Here is a 25,027-nt window from a genome sequence, read left to right as displayed (position 1 = left end):
ACCGACTTGTGTCATTCCTCTAACTGAAAAACACAGCACAGAGATGACAGATGCTTCATGTTTTCAGCTGCAAGACCTGAGTTCCCAACTGGACTTTTTTGTTCTGCAAGTGCACCCTGTCCATTGGTATAGAGTTGGAAGGGTGAAAGGGGCTGTCCCTTTGAAATGATAAGTAGAGTCTTCCTACACTGAGGGACTGTCATTGAAGTCTTTGTTTGCCCGTCAGTGGCTCTGAGGCGTCTGTGAACTTGAGGGTCGGCACGGAATAGAAATGACCATGTAACCTAGTTCGAGGTCACCTAATGAAGGAAAATGTATTCATATATTTTCGTAGTTGTATTAGTTCATGCAATATGCTTCCCTTTGTAGCCCAAGGTTGCAGGTTCATTTTTGAAGTGGTTTTCAATCATCCCTTGGCATTGAAGTTTCTTTTTGTGCTTGGTATCTAGGCTCCACAGGGCTGCAAGTTCTGTTCATTCTCAGAATATCTACATACGCTCCATAGCCGGTGAGATTTTTTTCTTTAGTGGACTGTATGGCACAGAAGGGTTTTGAGGAATTTAAATACCTATATCTATATATACCGGGAAGAATAAGCTAGTATGATCTCCACAAAGTGCTCGTTTACGATAGAATGCATCTCTATATTTCCCTTTTTTCTGTCTGACTGTCCATCCCTGGGGCTGCTGAGGTTCGTCCAAACCTGCTGCAGCACAGCTGCCTAAAGCAATTTCTCCCCTCCATCATCACCTGTATTAAATATCTCACACACCCCATCCCTGCTGACATGCCACCCCCTGCTACCTCGCCACATCCTGGACCTATTTCCCCACGTTTTTTGAGTCTCATCCTAGCTGGACCCCCTGGTCAGATTCACAGTGGGGACCCCTCCAGCCCATCAGAGAAGTAATTCACACTCTGCCTCATTTGAGTTATTTACTCTATTACCACCCTGGCTGGCCCATTCCCTGTAGCTACCCACTGAGACCTGCAACTCAGGCTGGGTACGCGGGCTTCCAGTAGGACTGGCAGTGCCCTCCGACAGCCCCCCTTCTACCACATTATGACGGGCGCTGCCACCTCAATCTGCAGCTGGCACGCTATGTGGGGGGTTAGGGACAAGATGAGTGTGGAGATTGCTCAGCTAGCTTAGAGTACAGAGGTGTAGATGGTACACTGGTGTCTGTTCGTGTGCATGCTTGCATGCATGTGTGTGTGTGTGTCACATCCTCTCCCCATTGGTAGTCTTCTGTAAGTCATTATCACACTCAAAGCCTGTGCTTCTCTCAGATGACTTGATAGATTTACATGACTCTGTCTGGGGACCTGTGAAAAAGACAGGGTCCAGTAGGAAGATAAGAGAGAAGACCACACCATCATCCTCTCCAAAATAAAAAAAGGGACAGTGCAGTCACACCTTAATAAAAGATTAAGGTGTGACTGCACTGTCCCTCCTTTTTGGAGGGTGGATGGCGCTCCTCATACTTCACACAATAGGCGCAAGTCTCCATCTTTCCCATTGTAGAATTGAAATAGCCCTCCTCATCAAAGATCCCCTCGAGCTCATCTGCCAGGGTAAGAAATGAATGATTTCACCCATCTTCTTCATCTCATTTCAATCTCAAACCATGTCACTTTCTTTCACTTATTGCTATTCAGTATTATTCCGGCTTTTATGAATTTACCTGACTGTAATACATTGTCTTCAGCGACTCAGAGCGTCCCAGAGAAAGGCGCATAGCCAATTGCAGAGACTATTTGGGATACTATTATAGTCATGTTGCAGATAACGCAGGAGCTCGGAGCTGTTGTTTGCTTGGACAGCCAGCTTTTTACATCACAGGGACAAGAAGTAATTTTGAGCCTGTGATTTTAGATACCTTTGACCTCTGTCCAATAAAAGGAAGACAGGCCCCAGACTTGATTCTTCAGCCATTCAAGCACACATGTTCCCCAGCCTCCAAACTTACTATTTCCACAATCGAAAAAACCCCACAGATCTCAATAGAAGAGGAAAATAATTACAGATCAGATGAAATACACACTTAATTTCATAATATAGCTCTTTGTTATAGAAATGTATACTATTTGTGTGTGTGACAGGAAACAAAGACAAGAGAAGGCATCGACATGTTCACCTCATCAAACTGACAATTTTTTACATTTCATTTTATTTATGCGTTTGGAGAATATAAAAATAAAGATACTGATAGTGGGACCTCATCAAAGTTTATGATGTCTCAAATCCAGGAAGACAAACAGACGCAGTGAAGAATAAGAAAATACCTGTAAGAGCAATGTGTGAGTTGTCAAATCAAATGAAGCAAATTTGAGTAAAAATCAAGGAGGGCTTTAAAGAAGAAAACAGTTTTTGAATTAATTTTTTAAATTTCAGTAATTATGAGCAGTTTGAAATATTTGTCTCGCAGGAGTCTCCTAAACTCAAGGTCCACTCAACTGATTATTGATGCATATTTATGAACTGTAGGGAACTGTGAGAGTCAGAATATCATTTAACTGTCTTTGGTGACATGTCCATCGTGTGCTCCACCTCTTGCCCGATATAAGCTGTGATTACTGGGTTCCCCCTTTGCCCCCCCCCCCCCCCCCCCCCCCCCCTCGTATTTATCAAAGAAGAAATCATCTGAGTTAAACCACACTAGTGTACTTTTAGTCCATACAACTGGTTCAAATTTTGTAAGACCTTGTCCATGTTTTTTTTTTTAACATTCTCGAGCATTTAAAGAACCACAAAGCACTTTTAACCCACTTTTAACCCTACTGTGTAGTATTCACAGAGCCACCATGCTGCTTTAATAGCAGTAGATTAAACACAACACAACTAGCTCATCACCATAAAGTTCCCATGCCAGTGCAGTGTGTCGTGGCACAGCAGTGACAGTTATGTAGCTACGTAGCTTCTTCACCATATTCATCAGAAACTCTGTTTTGCGAATATATTTGCATCTGTGTATGTGTACAGATGCATATCATGGTTGTGTCTGAACAGCTCAAGAGTGTTACAATTGGTGTTTGCCCTCTTGTCTCTCTCCCTCTCCTTGGTTGAGCTGCGGTAGCAGGTGTTGATGCTGCCTCGATTCAAAGTGTCGCTCACACCATTTAAAAAGTGAGGACACACCGTGTTTGTTTTGCATATGCTGGGATTTCAGGGTCTCAAAGCACACAGGTCCAACATATAAAACCAACTTCCTAACAGTCAACATTTTTCTCTTTTTCATTTTTACTTCTTTTCTCTTCATTTTGTTTTTGGCTTTATCTTTTATCACATCCATTTTATTCTTGTTTTTTCTCCTTTCTTGTTGTGTCTTATGCTCCTTTAGCAGACAGTTACCTCCACACTCAGAAGAATGACATTCAATTAAACATTTTTACACTGAAAAACTATCATATCATAACCCTTGGAAAATATAGGCCTGCAGTGAAAATGAGAGCTATAGTTTGTTCTGTCTGTCATCATTTTGGGAAATCAAAACCTAAATTTGAGCTTTGTTGATAAGACAGCATACCCAGCCGAGACACTGCTGGAACACTGGAACACAGTCATTTTAAACGTTATGAAGGACACTACAATTACAAAACAAAATTTACAGGCAAAAAAATCCATCCACCCATCCTGGGGCTGGAAAATATCCCAGCTGTCACAAAACAAGAGACAGGGTACATCTGGGGCAAGTCACCACCCAGGTTCCTTACACTCAATTAATTCAATTCAATTTTATTTTATTTATACAGCGCCAAATCACAACAACAGTCACCTCAAGGTGCTTTATATTGTAAGGTAGACCCAACAATAATACATACAGAGAAAAACCCAACAATCATATGACCCCCTATGAGCAAGCACTTTGGTGACAGTGGGAAGGAAAACTCCCTTTTAACAGGAAGAAACCTCCGGCAGAAAATATAGGGGCGGCCATCTGCCACGACCGGTTGGGGTGAGAGAAGGAAGATGTGATAAAAGACATGCTGTGGAAGAGAGACAGAGATTAAGTTAAGTATGATTCACTGATGGCTGTAGCTCAGGTGGTAGAGCAGGTCATCTACTGATCGGAAGGTTGGTGGTTCAATCCCTGGCTTCCCCAGTCTGCATGCCAAATATCCTTGGGCAAGATACTAACCCCAAATTGCTCTCCGATGCATCCATCGGAGTATGAATGTGTGTGTGAATGTTACCTTAGAAAGCACTTAGAAAAATGTGCTTGTGCGAATGGGTGTGAATGGGTGAATGTACAAGTTGTGTACAGCGCTTTGAGTGCTCAGAAAGAGTAGAAAAGCGCTATATAAGAACCAGTCCATTTACCAATGCAGAGAGGTCTACTAGCAAATAGTGAATGAGAAAGGTGACTGAAAAAGAAATACTCAATGCATCATGGGAATCCCCCAGCAGCCGACACCTATTGCAGCATAACTATAACAATTTCTGTGCATTTGTGTTTTTCATTGTTCTTAATGATGTTACAACACTAAATATGAATAAAAAATGTTTCCTGTTTCCTTAATTAATGTTTTAAAGAAGTGTTGATTGTCTCCAACAGCGTGAGGTATGCATTTTACATTGGGCCATATTCACAACCAGTGCTCGGCCTCATGTGGTCAGACTGTATAGGAGGGTCCCAGATGATGAAGGCACTGATGCCAGTGACTGGCCCTTGACTAAAAGTGAAAAGCGCTGGGATATAATTCACTGATGAATCCAGTTTTCTAATTTTGCCGACCACTACCTTACACTGCAAGGAACATTTAATCATACATTTTCCAGAACTTTATCTGCTTCCCATTCATTAATCACCATTTAACCCTCTCAAGGCAGGCGTTGCCGATTTGCAGCAGTTAAAAACTAACAACCTGATTACCCCACATACATATTTTATGAGTTGTCTTTACTCAGAAGTACCACTGCAGGACTTGGCTGTGCATTAGCAACAAAACGTTTAATTTGAGCCTGAGAGGGTTAACCTAACATAACAGTCTTTGGACTGTGGGTCCGGAGTGCCTGAAGGAAACTGGCGTGAGTGCAGGGAGAACATTAAAGCTTCAGATGGAAAGGCATCAGCCGTAGAACAATCAAGAAACCTTCTTGCCGCTGTGCCACCTTTGCAACCCAACATGGGAGTAGAAATGCTCTTCCTGTAGAGTGCTTCATAATTCCCTTCCTACAGCTACTAGACAATAAAAGGCAGTCTCTATATATTCGTAGATACAAATCAGTCCAATGTCTGTCTAACTGCCCCTCCCTTCCACCTCCCAGAGGTGAACCCCCAGCCCCCCACCCCTTTCACACTTGCTGCTCTGCTTCCCTTTCTCTCCCCTTTTAAAACAGGTTGAATACACTGAATGTCTCCCCTCACTCTCTCTTTCCGCCAAAACTCATATGGGACCACTTCTCATCATTCCCTTCATTATCCATTCTTTCCACCACTTCTTTTTTTTTCTTTTTTGCGGCTCCTCAGTTTCTCTTTCCCTCCCTCTGTTCATCTGTCGGTCTGTCTGGCACCTCGAGCGCTGCTAAGCCTTCAACCAGTGTCAAAACGTACGGAGCTGGAACAGTGGCTCTGCTGTGTTTAGGTGGTGGCATTCACACACACACACACACACACACACACACACACACACACTTGGAGAAGCAAATGTGCACAAATTCAGCCATTCGCACTACGGATACACACTTGTTTATACACACATCTATGCTCACACATGAACACACACGCAAACACAAGTTCAGGCTTGTAGAACTATGATCTGTCTCAGACACACACACACATACAAACACACACACACACACACTCTGGATGTGGATAATAAACAGCAGAGCAGCAGAACATCAGTCACATGTGTTTACATTATGGCATGGAGAGAGATATGACACAAACCAACCTACCGACAACGCATTCACACACACACACACACACACACACACACACACACACACACACACACGGTGATACTGAGAGTTATTGAGTCAGACAAGTCTAAGCCTTGCAAAGTTGGTGTGTGTGTACGTGTGTTCGTGTGTGTGTGTAATAATCCATTGGTTCTGTTCTGTGCTGATTCCAGGCGCTAAGCCCTGCCACAATTATTCAAATCCAGGCTTTTAGTTGCAGCACACCTCTCTCCATGGGCCTATGAGCCGGTAATCTTGCCTTTGGCCCTGCATTTCAAATGGCCTTAACTCCCATAAGGAATGCATATGAAGAGGAGCCACTAGTGGCTTAATCCGCCCTGTTTAAGTTGCTGAAACGTACACCTGTCACAGCGTCTCGCGCCAGAGCTTGTGGCTACTGATAGTTGAGCTGTAAATCCAAAGGCACGCAGCTTTTTAGGCCTTTACAAAAATTATCATGCTATTTTGCAGGGAGGTGTCAGGGGTAGAGCTTGAGAACCCCCACCTTTCTTCATCCTCCATTTATACGTCGCTTCTGGATTTTTTTTTTTCTCTTGGTTGGATTTCTTTTATTTCTGTCATCTATACTTTTATCTGTCTCCCACTTTAATACTGCTACTGTGATTATATATTACTGGGATTCGTAACAGGTAAATGCACATGAACTAAAGAAGATAAAAATATGTCAAATCCTATTTTTAAATCTATTTCTGGTGATTAAATAACATTGAAACATCACTGATATTTGAAAAACACTCAAGCGATAAACCTGGCATTTACAGTCAAATCAGAAATACTCAAACATTACAACAGACAATAGATGAGATATTCTGTTCAGATTATATACTTCTCTCTTGTACAGAACTTTAGTTCCTAAAAGTTCTTTTAGGTTCTTTCTAAGTTTGGATTTGTAACTGTCACACAATACCATCAGGGACTCATCTGATTGCTCCCAGATTCACCGTGCATCATGACGAAACATAACCTCCAGTCATAAAGAACTTCTTCAGTGACGAGAAGAACAGTCTCGCAACAGATGGCGTTACCCCACAGAGCCCTGAGCTCACGTTCACAAAGATGCTTCACACAAACCTGTCCTTAGTCCCACAGTGTCAGATAGTTCTGTTTTGTTAGCGAGGAAGTGTTTCTAAAATTCTCACATACACACACCTGCTCAGGAAACCTTGCAGGGCTGTTATTCCAAGTAATAAAATTATGGACAATAAAATATTTTTAACCGAATCCAAAATCCTACATGGCTCACCCATCAGACTTGCAAAACACTAAGCTCTCAATCTAAATGACACTCTTATGATTGTTGTCAAAAGACACCTCTAAGATGTCTTTGGCTTTGGTATAACTGCAGTATCTGCTCTGGAAGTGAGAAGATGTTAGCACGGCCTACCTGTCAACCATGAAAAATTGTTTTAATAGTAAAGGACAGTTAAATTATTTATTTATCTTTTTTTTTTTTTACTGCAACTACACAATCTAGCGGTTAAATGAAATGGTAATTTAATATTCGTGTCTGTTGTCCTCAATTGAATTGAGACAGCTGCTGAATCAAATCAGACATCTCCTTTTTTCACATCAGACTTGTTCAGCATGTTGCTGTTTGTAGGTTTTTGATTGGTCATCATTGCTCCACAGTTTAGTGTTTTATTGTCACCTGTTGCTTTGGGTTGAAATTGGGTTGAAATTGACAGCATTAGAGGTCTTTTTTGTGTTTGCATGTAGACAGGGACATTTTTCAAAATAAAGGGCTTCAAAATTAGTATCAACGGCCATCATGCCAAAGCATTTCAACCTGCGGCAGATTTTGGCCAGAGAAAAATATTCATTCACGCATTCAGACATAAACTTGCTGGTGTGTTTTGTATCAGTGTGCTTGAGTTTCAGGTCACAAACTGATGGCTTGATATTCTTCTTCAGGATTTCCACACATGTAGGTAGAGAGCAGAATGCATGGTTAAATCAATAATGGCAAATCTTCCAGGTCTCGAAGCCACAAAGCAGCCCCAGACCAAGATACTACCACCCCTGTGGTTGACTGTTGATTTGATGTTATTTTTATGAAATGCTTTGTTAGTTTTACACAGCATTTTAGATGCAACAAGATCCAAAAGTTCAACTTTTGTCTCATCAGTCCAGGAAATATTTCCTCAAAAGATTTGACAATCATGTTTTGTTTTGTTTTTTTATTTGTTTTTTGACAAATATGTGTTCTTTTTGGCCTAAAACGTGACAGATGTGCAAAAATAAGAACTCAGGAAGGAGGCAGATACTTTTTTCCACAGCACCATGGACTCCACACCCCAACTTTGTTCTATTGCTTAATGAATAAATAATTTAAAATGTCACTTTTACTTTATTTTATTTTTATTTGAGCTCTAAAACTAATATTTAGGCTGTCAAAACAGATGGATACTCCAAAATATAATACAGACGCTCTCTATTTGAACTCCTTTTAACACTCTGATTTGTAGATCGTCCAGTTCCGGTGGAATCAGGCACATTACACATGTAGTCTTATCAGTATACGCACCCCAGCATTGATCTCCAATGTGTCTCCAGTGAAAGCTGCCTTTGTGAAAATTGCTTTGATAAGTAATTAACAAATATGTGAGAGCACGAGAATAGCTGAGATGCTGAGTGCGTCCTGGGACTCACAGGATTCGTTTCCAACACAGGTGTATACCAGCTAAGCTCATTTATGTTATTACTTTATGGCAGTTTACTTTTAGTGTTTAAACCCACTGAACAGTGTTGGCATCTATGTCCTTCAGGTTGGTTTTTCATAATAACAACTTCATTTGTCATTTCTTTTGATTTGACAAAGATCTGACTGGTAGCATCTGTTGAAATACATGTTCAGTCTGGAGTTAGTATGCAGATGTTTCCATTAATGAGATTAGTCAAAATGTCAAAAACTACCCAAACAAGACCCACATTACAATAAACTAGATTTTTCTGTAATACATGAAAAACACCAACTCCACCATGAGACCCTATCTACTATCTCTGCTTGCCCCTCCTGCTCCCCCTCCAAGCACGCACACCACTTTACACACTCTGTGACTGTGGCAGGGACAGAGATGAGCTCAGGACAGCTGCACAGCAGCCTCAGGTAAGACAGAAACTCCCAGTCTCATACACAAGGGACCGACATGTACGCCGACATCTGTTGACGAAAACACACACACACACACACCTACACACACACACACACACACACACACACACACACACACACACACACACACACACACACACACACAGAATCTTTGAACTTTTTCTTTTTCTTTGGCTAACAATAAGCTTTTGTTTTGGGCAGCCACCATGAGTTACATGTGGACAACTTTGCAACTTAGTACAAATCTCCCAGACTCTCACAAGCTCTGATCAGAGCCTGTGGTGCACAGAGGAAGGGGAGTTCTCACACTAGCTTGGGGCAAACACACCATCTCACACACAGACACACACAAGCACTCAGAGTCCCAGCAGTCTTCAGCTGGCATGCGTGAGGCCCGGCAGCTGCAGGCTGCCAGGCTGTCTGGGCCTAGACGTTTACCCAGAAGAGGGGCACTGCCAGTGGGCTGATGCTCTACCCGTGGCCCAGGCCTAAAATAAGGCCTTCAGAGGTTTAGTCCCCCTGGCTTATGTGTGTATGTGTGTGTGTTTAATATTGCTGTAAGTGTTGGCAGTAATGTGTTGGCCATCTGGTAATCTGGACCCTCTAGGGCCACACATAGCATTACAGTAGCAGTGCTGCTGCCACAGCTATTTACAGGCCCACACTCTCAGGGACAGGGACACAAATACAGTACAACCACAGCAGCCAGCCGTATAGAGCTAGATCGTGACATCGCCAGTGGAATGCATTACGGGACCACTGTTCACACAAGTCTGACTTGATTATGGAAAATTCAGAGGCAGATACTGCTTTTGGGTTTGAACGTTAAATTGTGAACATTACAAACTAATTTTAAAAGCAGGAATAACACATTCAACTTATGTAGTTACATTTCATAGGGCTGTTGCTACGTTATACACCACAGATTTTTTAGTTATCTTAGTTGTGTCTAAATAGCTGTATGGATAACTCCCTAAAATGACACTACTTTACCGCATGCAGGTGCAGGGATAGCTCAGCAGGTAGAGTGTTTGCCCCATGATCGTAAGGTCGGAGGTTCAAATCCACAGAATGGCAGCCCTTGAGCAAGGTACTGTCTTTACACACTGCTTCCCGAAGGCTGGATTGGTAACTCCCCACTGCTTCACTGTGTGAATGGGTTAAACACAGAGGACTAAGTAGCTTCCTACGCGATTAATAAAGTACACCTTATTATTGTCTAGATTCTCTTTGTATCATCGGGGTGTTTTTTCAGTTTTGGTTAGTGTGTTTTCCTCCTTATTACCTGTTGGCATCTATCATTCTGTTTGTATTGCACGTTTGCAACTACCCAGAATGCATTGAAGTGCCCAAGCTCTATAGGTACACACCCACAGACACACACAAACACACATAAACTGTAAAGACAGCAAAACAATCACAAAATTGTATGCACAAGTATAGGAAAACGTTTTTTTCATAAATGCACAGAAATGTGTACACACAAACACACACACACGAGCACACACACACACACAAACACACACGCGCGCACACAGCCAGACTGAGACACTCTCACCTTCTAACTCTGCTGTCCTGTTTTCTGTTGCTTCATTGTCCATATTCTTATGTAATTTATGAAAATGTGATGTGCTGTTTGTGCTGCTATGTGATCCATGGACACCTAATGTTCTCCACCACCTGCTCGGCGTTTGGAGTCGGGGTCTTAATGTGACAGCGTGGGCGACACCGGACAGACCGAGAGCAGAACAGCCAATGACTCAGCAGGCTTCAAAAACAGCCAATGCCGAGAAATAATTGAAAATAAAAGTGCTTTATGTAAGGCAAGTGTGGTTAATGAGCTGTAGGCAAGTGTGATTTCTTTAGTTGGTATCTACAAACCTTCTTTTGTTCCACTCCGTGGCTCTCTGTTACAGTCGTTTTGTTTTTTTCCTTTGCTTTGTTACTTAAAAGTAATGCTTTGGAGTGTGTTTTGAGGGACTGGCAGAGTATGCCGCATTTTGTGTAGTCTAAGAGTTGGTTTGGCACCAAACAGTAGGGTGGAAGGTTGTAACTACTGTGACTTTGGCTCACTCCCTTCTCCTTTCAGTTCTTTGTATTTTTTTTTGCTCCACTGGCCGCTCTTGTTCTTCAGTGGGCTATTTGTGGTCATGGATATTAACAGATGGTTACTTGTGATTTATAAGACTTAATCTGTGTTTCTCTGCATCTAACACTAAAGGTGTATGACATCCAATGAATAGCAAAAAGTTCAGCCAGTGTTTTGCCACATTTTGTCATTTCATGCAGGGATGTATAATTATTAAGTTGTTAGGTATTGTTCCTTTTAAAATTGTGAACATGATCAAATATAAATTCACCCGACACCTTAAAAAGAATACCACTGCCATAAAGTCTCCTTTCATGAAGCATATATATAGTTTCTGTTGACACAATCAGGAACGCCATAATGGTTTTGGTTTTGTTACTGTTTGCTGGTAATATGATGGTATATTCACAATATACTGAAAATAAGTGTTGTTACTTCTGTAACTTCTGTAAGTGCACCTGGTGTGGAGATTGTCTCAGCTAATAATAAAAGTCATAAAAAAATGCAGGGCTCACAAGTAAACGTCCTCTCCCCTGAATAATTTCTGATCCCAGAGATGTTTGGAGCCAAGAAGGTATCATTTATTTGGCAAAGTATGTTCTTACACAAGGTATGTAGCAGATCTCAACAAAAGACATGGAAAGAACAAATGTAAAGCATTGTAGAGTAGGAAAGACAACAACAACAACAACAAACGAGAAGCTGATTTTCAAAATCAAATCAAATCAAAATTTATTTATATAGCACATATTAAAACAACAGTGTTGACCATAGTGCTTCACAGTCAATGTCAATGAAAGAGGACAACAAACAATAGGTAACAACACAACAAGCTAGACCAGCCAACTAGACAGAATCAAAAGCCAAAGTAAAAAAATAAGTTTTAAGACGTGATTTAAAAGACTGGATAGACTCGGCAGTATGAATATGAACAGGGAGGTTATTCCAGAGTCTAGGTGCCACGGATGCAAAGGCCTCTCGACTTCATTCGAGTTCTAGGTTGTACTAGGAGCCTGTAGTATTTTGTAGTATATGTACAGGCAAGATGGAGCTTGCCATTTTGTGCCTGGCAATTTTTGTGCAATGGCTTTAAAAAAGGCCATATTTCTCATTTCTCATCTAAAATCCAAAAAGATTCCTCTGTTAAAGCTTTAGATTTTATGACACTGTGGCACAAACTATAACTTTATGACATTTTGTTCACCATCCAGATAAAAACCAACACGTCATACAACTGCATCTTTTATTGGTATGTGCCTTTTCTTTGCAGACCCATCTCCCGAAAGGAGAACGCACCAATCACCTTGCTCAGTGCCCAGATGTGCATTTTCCTGAGGATAAGGATCTACACTGGTCAGCTCTGTAAGTCTCTGTGACTTACCCAACAGACAGATTTGCAGACATTTATATGCGTTTTAGAAAAAGTGAAACTCCAGCTTTAATATGAACAGTGTGTTAGTGCTCTGCTAGGATTCACCAGCGATGACTACTCCTGTAAAAATATTTGTTACATTTTAAAAAGTTAATGTACAGAGTGTTTCATTAAAATATTTAGTAGCTGTTTATGGTTTTTTTTTAAAATAGCTTTATATAAATTGGTTTTCATGTATTTGTGATTGCACAGAAAACATTCACCTTCTTTTCATGTCTACTGTTTCCTTTGTGCTCTACCTAGAATTAACTGTAGAGTTTGGCGAGTTATCCTTAAAGGGTTCCTGTACGTGGACAAAAACTCTTCTTGTGTGCATAAATTTTGTCCCCCAAAACGGAAAAAAAGGACTGTTAATTAATTAGCATGCAAAAGTGTAATAGATTCCTTTTTTGGTGTCTTCAGTTACAGTGTTCTGCCTACAATAATACCCCCATAAAATTAACATTATGACTGAGCTACCACATAATAACTGAACGTTTGAGTGACTGAATATTCTCTTTTCCCAAGGATGAATGTCCATTTGATTAGAGGAGGTATGCGGACTTATCAGGGGGATAATAGCCCGACCAAAGGAATCAGTGCACAAAATGAAACGTCTCATGCTTCTCTGACGCACATAGGAAGCAAACGGTGTAATGCCAAGGGCATATCAATTTTCAGCTACATCATATCCTTATTCCATGTATGTTTCTTGCTCCATAGCTATGAAATGTCTTCTATTTCCATTTACACTGGACCCTGGAAACATGTCAAATAGAAAAAGAAGAAACACTTGTAACCTTGTCAAAATTCATGAATTTCAGAATTTGCAGGCAGGGTGGCCTTGAGGTCCTCCTCTATATGAAATGGTCTAAATTCAATGCCTAGGGTAAAATATAAGTTCGGCAACAGGAACAGTGTAACTACTCACCAAGTCCCCCTAGAGGCTACAAGGTTGATTACAGCTGCCAAAGGGAACATTAGGCTATTAGCTAATTTAAGTGAACAATACCAACACATACATAAAAGAGATTTTCTGATGTTTTGGCCCAGTTGGAGGCTCAACTTAAAGCTGACAGCTGACTGTTTGTGACACGGTGAGCTTTGAGCTAGGTAACTCTTCCAAAAAGAAAAACTTTCTTCACAGCTACACAAGGAAATGAAGGCTAAAGCATCACATCAGTCAAACGAACTGTAGTAATATGTCCACTTTTCTCAACAGAAGAACCATAATATCAGTGGATGGAATGGGGGGCTGAAATGACACGGGAGTTGCATCAAATCTGCCTTTTTAAATCAATTTTATATATGTCCTAGAATTTGTATTTACACAACCCTTGTGGACACATTTTAGAGTCAGCCTGAATTTCCCCTTAGCAGGTGGCAGTAATGGGAAACTGCAGATAATAAAACAGTGATGAAAAAAAAACCCGTTAAGCAGAAGCAAAAGACCATTAATATCACAAAAATCTTATGAAATATGTAATCCTAATTGCTAATAGACTTTAATCTTTCTGTAAAGTTTGCTGTTGGTAAATGATGCAAATCCTTGTCCCATAAGCAACTAAGCTGCTCCCATGAAACTAATTGATTTTGCCAAAAGATTTTACGGTTTTAAATTTGTGAGCTGGTTACATGCAAAGTTTGCAGGGAGGGATTTGTTAGAGTGAGGATCAAAAACTGAAAAAGATTACTTGCATTAAAACATTTCATCTGATATGCTGTTATACTTGCCCTCATTTAGATTTACAAAAAGGACGAAACTGAGAAAAATAAAACATTTTGTTTAAAATAATGAGTTAGCAGGCAAGACACTGGCAAATGTATTTGTTTTCTTTTTTGGCCAACACTGGGTGTAAAATTTGTTGTCACCAGTGTTCTGTACAAATAAAAAAAATTATAGTTATCAACCGATAGGACAATTTTGTGTATTCATGGTCAAACTTCTACATATTTATTTAGGTTATTCCAAGGCTTTTTCCTGTGTCCTAATGAAAACTAGATTTTGAGAATAATATCTGCAAAGTAATGACTCCACTATAATTAGCAAACGCTATGGTTACGAGTGTTTTTGTTTGAAAAATTAATGCCACATTCTGCTTTTCACAATTGGAAAACCAGTGGATTTGAGCATTTTACTCCTCCCCCACAGCCAACACTACGCACACACACACAGACTCGTCCCACATTTCTATGTCCATACTATTATCCATTTTTCACGTCCAATTGCTCTGTTATGGTAATCGTTGAAGGCTCGCCATGGGCTGATTACTCACAGCTGACTTCAGAAGCTTCTCCCTCCTCTCTCCTGCCGTTTTCCTGCTGGCTCTTAATGCACTATTAACCCATTCCTGCTTATTAATTCCTTCCCAGTCATTGCGAAGCGTCCACTCCATGATATCTGTCATCATTCCATGCCTATTAGCTCCTCGGCCAACAGTTATTTCAAGCGTGCCGCCACATTTCTTTTTGTCCCCCCCCCTCTCTCCCTCCTCTAACAGTCTGTTTAAGGAAGTGTAATTGCTGTGGGAGGGGGTAGGAATTTAGGATACTGCTGCTCCAAGTCTGAGCTTCAGTTGTATTCTTGTTGGTCTTACAGTATGCGATTACGGAGCCAGTGATCTATTTGTGCTTTTTGTATTATGACTGACTACGTGTTGATTGACTACTGCAGGGATGATGTTGTCTTTCAGATCACTATCTGGACAGAGCCTCTTCTGTAGTGCTTTTATCTACATGCAGTGAAGTGTTGTGGTAGGCTCTCAACTACCTTTTCCAAATGTGAATAAAATGACCAGATTATATCATGAGGATGGTTTTCCAAAAGGCATTACTTGATTTGTTGGCTGACTTCTAGAATATTTGACATTTCCATTTCCATTGCAGGAGTTTTCTTCTTCTTCTTTCTTGGCTGGGAGGGGAAGGGGGGTGTCTAACTGTTTTGGTAAACATATTGTCCGTAACCAAAGTTTCTAAAACAGACCCAGTGCTTTCCTTGGGGGAGTACAGCTGTTATAAGTCTGTCTGTTGGGTCTTTTCTAGACAGATATTCTCCCTGAGTACTTTATGTTCTCCTGCAATAAATCCTAATGGTCTGCTCTTGGATGAAGAACAGGAATATTCCTCACAGTGGATCTTGGCAGCTGAATCTGGAACCACTGCTGGTGTCAGGGCCTGTGGTTTTGGACTGTCCTGAGACATATGGAGGAATGCTGGAATAACACAAAACCCTTAAGTTAGCAGGGCTCAACCACAGATCGTCTCAGGTTTCTGTAAGACCACATTAAAGTCGAGTGGTAGCGCTAAGTGTGGTCTTTTTGATGGAACTTTTACTGATTTTTCTACAGCCTGGTTACACACGACTCCACAGCATCAATCAATCAAAAGCAGTGTTTGTTCTACGTTTTTTCACACAAACGCTGGGCCCAAAGCAAACTTGACCACGAGTGGCCCAAAAGTGCCAAAGCAATGAAAAACTAAATTATAAAGACAGCTGTTACTGCAAATGATCTAAGACAATAACTACAGACTGGGTAGCAACCACGACCTAACAGTTGTGTTGATATTATAAGATGGTGCAGTCTACACAATCCAATTGTGGGTAAAACCAGTAACACTAAGCTATATCTCACATAACTCCAAGTACATCCTATGGAAAAATGCTAAAGACTGTAAAAAAAAACAAAAAACTGGTGCGTGGTGAAAATTGTTTATTGGGATACAGTAATGTCTGGCAGCCACAAAAAAGTTAAATTTTTTTAAAATAGGGTTGCTAACATAAACAATGTACAATGAATAGTTTCAGTATTCATGAATGAGATTGCAAATAACTAAACAGATATTAAGTGTCATAAACACATATTTGAAGTTTCTTATATATTAAACTGCGTATTTCACCTCCTTACACTTTAAATGGGTTGCCAGTGATCTGACGTACACTGGTGGATGTAAGTGTACGTCTCTCCATTTTGCCATTATTTTGTCGTTACCATTTGCCTTTTAAAAGCTTTTCTATTTCACAAAAGAACTCAGAGAATCATCTAAAGAACTCCAGGCCTTGTTTGTTTCAGTTATGGTCAGTGTTCATTATGGGGGCATACACTGTATGATTTTTGGCTCATTTTGAGCCGATTTTTCAGTCGTGCGACCGTTTTCGCCTTCGTCGTGTGTCGTGCATCGTATAGAATACGTGGGGTAACGAGAAGCGATTGACACCTCGCGACCAGCTCCCGATCATCAATCGCTTGGTCGTAAGAAAATCAAACCTGTTTGAAATCCTGTCGGCCGTTGTGAGGGTGTCACTGCAGCCTCTCACACTGCGCATGGGCAAACACAGAAATGCAAAGTGAAAAGACGGAGCAGCACGGCAGTGCAGCGTGTGATCTGGACACAAGCGATGGAGGCATTACTTGTAGAACTTTGGAAAGCTCATCCGAGCCTTTTTGATGTGGCATATAAATTATCACGAAAATAGTTGGATTCACACTGCTGCTCAATCACAGCTGCCTGATCAATGTTTTTCATTAGCAATTTAGCAAAGTTGATAGTGGTGGTGCGTGTCTGTGTGAGTGAAAGACAGAGAGGGAGAGCGAGCGACAGATTTTCTGTTATAACCTTCATGTTATGGATGCACAGTGTGAGCACTCAGGTCGCCTCAGAGGATCGGGCGGTATAGTGTGAGACCCTGCATCGTGACCTACGAACTTCTAACCCCTGCGAGTCAATCGTGCAGTTTAAGCAGAAGCTGAATCGCGACTGAAGAAATCGCCCAGCTTTAGGCAACAGTGAGAAAGAGACTGGGCAAGAATGGCATCTATGGGAGTGCTCCAAGGTGAAAATAACTGCTGACCAAAAAAGCCATAACGGCTCATCTCATTTTTGCCAAAAAATGTCTTGATGATCCCAGGACTATTGGGAGAATATGCTGTGGACTGATAATACATACATTAAACTTTCTGGAAGGTTTACACTTTGTTTCATTTGGCATAAAACTAACACAGTGTTTCATAAAAAGAGCATTGCAACCAACAGTCAACATTGGTGGTGGTAGTGTGATGATCTGAGGCTGGAGGACTTGCCTTTATTATTCAGACCATGAGTTCTGCTCTCTATCAGGAGGAGAATGTCTGGCCATCAGTTCATGGCCTGAAGTGCAAGCGCACTTGGGTTATGCAGTAGGACAATGAGGAAAAACACAACAGCAAGTCCACCTCTGAATAAAACAAAGTAAGAAAGGAAAGAGTCTGAATGGTCTAGGGAAAATCCAGTTGGCATGACCTTAAACAGGTCTTTATGCCTTTAAACCCTCCAATTTGAAAACAATTTTTGCAAAGAAGACTAGGCCAAATGTTTTCCACAGCTATGTGAAATACTTATTGCTAGTTATAAGAACGCTTGATTGGTTGTGTCATCCATGAAAGCAAGAAATGCTGTTATTAAATTTGCAGGGTACTAACTTTTTCACATAGGGCCAGATACGTTTGAATAGCTTTTCCCCTTAATAAATGAAATGAAAATAAAATGTCTAATTTAGAAAGAAAGGCAGAAATTACAATCATGAAAGAGAAACAAGTGACAGGTGAGTAATCAGTCTCTCACACTGTTACGAAGGAGTTCTGGTCCACTCTTCTTTATAAGGTTGTTTCATTGAATTGAGCCTTGTGGTTATTTATTCTTTTATAGATCCCATAAAGTCCTGCCACAGCATTTCAGTGAAGTTGGACTTTGACTAAGCCGTTACAAATTATTTTCTTTTTCAGCAATTTCTTTGTGCATTTGCTGCTGTGCTTGAGGTTATGTTGTATGGTCTGTTTTCAGTAAAGCTTTAGGTTTTAGATGCCTTCGCATTTAACTCTGGAACTTTTTGGTGTAAAGAGGAGTTCATGGTCAATGGCTACAAGGTGCCCAGGTCTTGTGACCTGCAAAACAGTCCAAATCAACCCTTCAACTACTGTACTTTGTGCTTATGCTGTGGTTGGTTCTGACTATATAGCATCAAGAATGGAACTGCTTATAACTAAAAGTCCAAGTGGAAACAGAAAGAATAACTTTCATCACTGAATTTAACCATTGTCATCAGAAACTCAGCCACATAATTAGCAGACACTGGCAGATCTTAAAAGCTGAACCATCACTGAAAAGTCTCTCCTTAGATCATTTCGAAGAGCTCAAACAATCAGAGATAATCGAGTACATATTTTTTAGCCAAGCAAACTAAATGATGCTTGGCTTCATTTAAAAGGAAACTTTAGTGCACCCAGAAAGTATTCACAACACTTCACTTGTTCCACATCTTGTTGTTATGGCCTTATTCCAGAATGGATTCAGTTCATTTTTTTACCTCAATACTCTGCACACAGCATCCCATAATGACAAAGTGAAAAACATTTGCTTGACATTTATTAAAAATAATAAACAAAACTATAGCATTTTACAGTATTGTCATTGTCCGGTTGGAAGATGAACCTCCACCCCAGTCTGATGTTCAAAGTGCTCTGGAGCAGGTCATCATCATCTTTGCACATTACTGCATTCATCTTTCCCTCAATCCTGACGAGTTTCCCAGTTCCTGCTGTCAAAGACAATCCCATAGTATGAAGCTGCCACCACAAAGCTTCACTGTAGAGATGGTATGGACCAGTTGATGAGCGTTGTTTGGTTTCCTCCAGACATGACACCTGGGATTTAGGCCAAAGAGTTGAAGCTTTGTTCCATCAGACCAGAGATTTTTGTTTTTCTTAGTTTCAGTCCTTCAAGACCCTTTTGGCAAACCTCAGAGAGAACTTGAGAGAACCCATGCAGACCCGTGCAAGAATAAGCTCTTCTTAGTTTTTCACAGGCATGCTTATAGTCCTGTGAACACTTTTATTTTTACATGAATGATGAATAATGAATGTTCACACACTAGCCGCTGCGTACATAATTAAATAATTATGTTACCAATGCTTTGAACCATATTCTATGGTTACTTTTAATGGAAGATGTAAAAGGTTCTCGAGGTGCTCTGTAGAAACTAGTCAAACTTCATTTTGAAAAACACAATAAAAGTAGCTAAAGAGCTTTAATAATTTTTATAGACAATTTTGCTCTGATGTGGCACCTGTTAGTGTCTAAAGAATTGATTGTCTTTTAATTTGCACAATGCTTCTTTGTTGTAACTCATATGTGGCAGGAATGAAGGATGATATGTCATTAAATTAAAAAAGGACATGCAAAACTTGGTGTTGCAGATAACTATGCGCACAAAAAGACAGAAGTAGATGAGTGAAGAATTAAACAGAGAGCTTCAGGGGATGACTCTTTGTCTGCTTTAAAAGTTTGAAAAATTGTCTAATGCTATCTCACTGTAAGTCTGACATCGGAGACTTTGACAAGCTCTTTCACATTTCTCAAGCTCTTCCTTTCAAGCATTACGGGGCCTTAAAGGTCAATATTCTGCAATGTTTTTATTCACTATACTACATCTGGTTAATTCATCTTTTAATTTATCCTCTCTGCTTGATATGGTGCAAAAACGTCTTTGAACAAAACCTCACAGACTTTCAGGTCTGCGTGGTGAATGATGGTGATCCTTAGACTAACCTAGCACTTTGCTATTGACTGCTGGGAGTTTTTTAGAAGCAAAATAGACCTTTATTTTTTTTTAATTACTGACAGTATTTAAGGACTATTACATTAGGACTGAGCTTGCTCTCGCACAGTTGAACATCATCCATTGTCTCATCCCCTTCTTCTTAGTTCCCTTTTTAACTTTTCATCTTATTCAACACTAACCCTGACGATTTGGCATTCACACCAATTTGCCATTCACAACTTTGCTAATAACTCCAACCTTTTATTGCATTACCAGTTCACCACTCAGCTGTGGAAGTCATAGGCTAGCAGTTCTCTCACTAACGTGTTAGCCCCTTTTGATTTCCAGTTGCATATCAACCTGCAATTACAGGACCTGGTCTGGAAACTGTCAAGCATGACTGCAGAGGTATTGGAGTTATTGCAATTACACTCTGGTAATTGAGCTGCCACGGGTGACGCTGTTAAACACTGTGTCTATAGTGGGAGTCCATGTTGCCACTGTCTCATTCCATTTTACTCCTTTTCTCAGCATAACACAATGTTTGAAATTCCTTTTTTCACCAGGCAGAGACCGTACACTGCAAAATAGCACGTAAGCTGATTTGTTTTTCATCTTGACTTCATGACCTTTTAGATATCAAATTAATGTGATGCATTATAAAAAACGTATGTCAGCACTGTAAACCCAAATGTTCAGAGTACTTAAATAATTAAGTAATGTCAGCTTAAGCTTTTAAAAACAGTCCTACTAACTCAAATAGCTTAAGATCATCTAACATTTTCTTAGTTCGGTGTATTATTTTTAATAAACTTTGGCTATTTTGCATATTAAGTACCTGTTACTTAAAAAAATAATTAATTAATTTAAATTGTATGGCAGTCATCTTGTAATGTTTTGATTCCTGGGGTCAATTTGACTACAAACATAAATGATATTAGTCTTTAGTCTGATATAACAGCTGGGTCGAGATTATGAGAAAAGACAATGGAGTATCAGTGGCTCACAGACAAACAAATTTGACAAATCTTTTTTTTTTTTTCTTGCTTTGTTCTTTTGTTGTTGTTGCTTTTACTCTTTTTAAAACATTACACAATCATTTTAACATTTTTTTTACTGCAATTCATTTATTGGGGCATTTAAAAATCTGCAAAAACCGCAAGCTTTAAAAATTGTAAACTTACCTTTTTGACCATGTAAGCTGAACTTTTTGAGAGGTACATGTCAGGCTTTTGAAAGGCAGTTTCAGTCTCTTTTAACAATGTCTAATATTATTAGAAACTAAATGTGCTAGAAGCTTCACTCACTTTGTTCTCACCATAGCAAAAGATGCAGGTAGGTCAAAACTTGGAGTCCTCCTTAAACTTGAAGAACAAATATCACAGTATGGAGAACCATAACTATCATTTTATCATAGGTCAATTAATTTTGAACTCACTTAGTAGTCTTGCTGTAGTAGCTTTGCTATCCTCAAAGGTGTTCAAACAGAGCATGCCCAACATGTTCTTTGCCAAGTTTGACAGCCATCTTTTTAGCTGATGACCTTTTTCAAACAGATGGCTCCCAAAACAGGTAAGTCAGCAAATGTTTTGGCTGAAATTTGAAAAAATTCACAGTGGAAAGAGACTTGTCATGAACCTCACGCTGAATTCTAGCATTAACCCACTTTGTTTTCAATCTTCAACATCTTTTGTCCACCATATCCACTATCCCCACTCTGCACATAGTTAAACCGCCTCACTCTTGCCTCTGTTTGTCACTTGGGTTCAGTTGCCTCAGAACTGTTTACTGTATGAACACAGATCATCAGTTGTTACTTATTCATATGTAGTTTGTTCTACAAAAATACAGAGTTGTAACTAAAATAATAAATAGCTTTCAAACATAACTCCTACACACTGGTTAACGGTTAACAACATAAAATTATTAAGACAATTTGCAGAATCTTCTGAGTCATGACTAGTGTAAACCACCTTTCTGATTAAGATGATGCATTGGAGATATGAGTTGTAATAAAATCATTCTGTGGATTAGTTGATTCATTTTTATTCATGCTCTCTCATTCATTCAGGACAAGTCTGATGTGGCAGATCTGGTTGTCATAGATTACTCATAATAATAATCCATGACAACCACCCAGTTCATTACCAGTCTGTGAAAGGCATTCATTGTGACTTTGTGGAGGTCTCCCAAGAACTGCTGATAAACATCTTGGTAATGTTTGGAGTGATCGATGAACTACACCTACTACTGCAATTTTCACAACACTGTATTCACTCAGAGTATAGTAGTCTGGTAAACTGTTGCCCAACAGTTTACCAGACTTGTCCTGAATGAATGAGAGAGCATGAAAAGTCTCAAGAGTCGCGATCACTGTATCAGAGCACTGTAGTAGTTGTTTCTAAAAGTCATTGTTATGAATATGAATGTTAACTAAGCAGGTATTGAAAAATAACAGAACCAGGACAGTAGTATAATGTATACATACAACAGTTGATCAAACAGTTTCAAAATTATTCAAAAGTAGTATTGCTTTTGCCATTCATTATGTTTTAAATTTTTTATTTTAATATTTCTTGAATATTGACAGTGCAGTGTGTTATTGATGGAGCCCATGAAAATACTGCTGACCTGAAGAAATGTACTTAAGCTGTTAAATTTAGCAGTACTCGATCCAATTGAGGCAATCGGTTGCCTTAATTTGTTTTACATTTGGTGAGACATGTTTTTGAGTTTTCAGTGTCCATATCTTTGAGTTTTGTTTAGTAAAAAAATACAAAAGTGAAAAATAAATTTTTGCTAAACTGACAAAGTGACTCTGTTGTACTCATTTCTTTTAAGCTATATCTACTTATTTCCATGGAAGACAAAATGAAAACTTTAAGTTCTAGTTACTAAAAATATTTACATTTAATTATTAAACATTTTACTTTTATTTTAGTCAAAAGGTACATGTTAAATAAATTCAAACTATCAGAGTTATGATAAGCTTAAATTCCTAAGTTTAACAACTTAAAAAAAAAACATTAAGGCAATCGGTTGCCTTAATGTTTTTAAGTTCTGCTAACTTGATGTTTACAGTGCAGTAAAATGTTGCTAAGAGACATATTGCTTTTTGAAACTATTGAATGGAAGACATTCTTAAAGCAGCATAAGACAGTACTGAAGATGTTTATTTTTGAAATGTTGGCATATATTGTAGTTCTCTGCTAAAACATCAACACTGATGCAAACTGTGTTTGAAAAGTGTAAAACATTGACTTTGCCATGCGAACATTTCAGGCTGTCAGTGCGTGGATACATCACTGTTTCAGATACATTTCACTTGAGGTAAACTGTAACTGCAATCATGACAATCTATTATACAATTTATACAGCCTTTGACCTACTTGTGTTTACCTGATTGCTGTGGTCTTTCTCTAAGCGTGAGAATCTATCTTAGAAATCCAACATAATTCAGTATTCCTTTAATATAACAATCTTCCCTGTGAAATTGCACAACTAATACCTCCTGAAACTGTGATCAACATGAAACTGTTATTTTACAGTAAACTTGTCTGAATCTGCAACAACAAGTTATTAGTGAAAAAAAAGATTGTGTAACTTTTATAGTTTTTATTGTTGTTTGTTTGAAATTTATTTTTTCTTTTGTTACTGTATTCTCATTATATTAGTTTAAAACACCTATCTATTTATAGAACAAAAGCTTTTTCAAAGTATTTTTTCCTTTCTTGAATAAAGGCAAGATATGTGTTTTTGATGTCATTCTGCGAGTCCCTTGCGGCTCATACTGATGGAAACCCTGATGTATTCAACATTTTTCTCATCAAATACACTAAATCATATCACACATTTATGTCTACGAACAACTAAGGCATAGATGTGCTATTGTGACAGTTAAATCATCAGTTTGAACATTTATATATCCATAATCCTTTGTTTTCACTCATGTGTAACTGTCAAAAGTGACCATGACCATCTTGAGGTTGCTTTCCAATTTTATTGGTTAACTTCTTATAACTTGCCTAGAAACCCATATTAGGTACTTTCTAGTTGCTAGCGATGAGTAGATTCATAATTTCAATTTAAGGTGACACAGTTAGCAGTTAATGCACCACCTCAAACAAAATGAAGCATAGAAAAACATGTTTATCACCCAAAGGCCTATCACACTTGAGTAATTATAAAAATATATTCAGTTCATTTGAAAGAAAACAACACGATCGGGATGAAACAAAATTTTTAATCATGACATGTATTTATTAATTTTAGTATATTGTAACACAGTATCCATGTTCGATTTAATATTCAATTAATTATTTTTTCAGTTTCATTTTTCTGTGCAATGTTTTGAAATGATTATTATCCCCTTAATTTGTCCCAAAAGGAGGATATCCAAGATGACATATGGTGACCTGTCTGTAGATGAAAACAAGCAACAACGATAAAGGTTTTAGTGGGTTAAATAGTAGGTGGATAGGTCAGTATGTGGCAACCTGTTAAAGGCATTAACACGCTTTTAGTAGAATTCTGCATCTATTTCGAGAGTCTCCACATGAACCTGCAACTTGTACTCTTCCACATCCCCTCAGTCGAGCCACAGTGTGAGAGAAAAAGTTGCTTAGCTCAGTAGTTTCACTGTGAGGCTATCACTGCTGTAGAGTCCTCCTATCAGCTGGCTTCTGTCAACTTCTATCTCTCCACTTCTCTCCCTTTCTCCTACTCCTTCTGTCTTCGCTCTCTTCTTCACTCCCTGCATGAACCCGGCTTTACTTCTTCCACGCATCTGCATAGCTATCTATCTGTCTCTCTCACCCTTTTCCTGTCCTCTTCTGTGTGCCTCTGTCGTTCAGTCTGTCTATATCCACTGACCCTGTCCTCATTACCGTCACAACACTGCAGCAGCTGGTTGCCTGAGT

At 39.4% G+C, this 25,027-nt stretch overlaps 1 protein-coding gene across 2 annotated transcripts in view; it reads left to right on the top strand.

The window, feature by feature from the left end:
• LOC102779806 (uncharacterized) overlaps window positions 1-25,027 on the top strand; it is a 407,388-nt gene that overhangs the window by 239,654 nt on the left and 142,707 nt on the right. Inside the window, exon 5 of one of the 2 annotated variants that reach the window (XR_004844183.2) lies at window positions 12,395-12,469. The exons of the other annotated variant lie outside the window; for it this stretch is intronic. The gene's annotated coding sequence lies outside the window, so the exon portion shown is untranslated. Of the gene's footprint in view, window positions 1-12,394; window positions 12,470-25,027 lie in introns of those variants that run through there. 2 annotated transcript variants of the gene reach the window in all.

Source organism: Neolamprologus brichardi, chromosome 13 (genome assembly GCF_056152115.1).
Source record: "Neolamprologus brichardi isolate AB-2024 chromosome 13, ASM5615211v1, whole genome shotgun sequence".
In the NCBI taxonomy this organism is placed as follows: domain Eukaryota; kingdom Metazoa; phylum Chordata; class Actinopteri; order Cichliformes; family Cichlidae; genus Neolamprologus; species Neolamprologus brichardi.
This window is presented reverse-complemented; position numbering and strand designations above follow the sequence as displayed.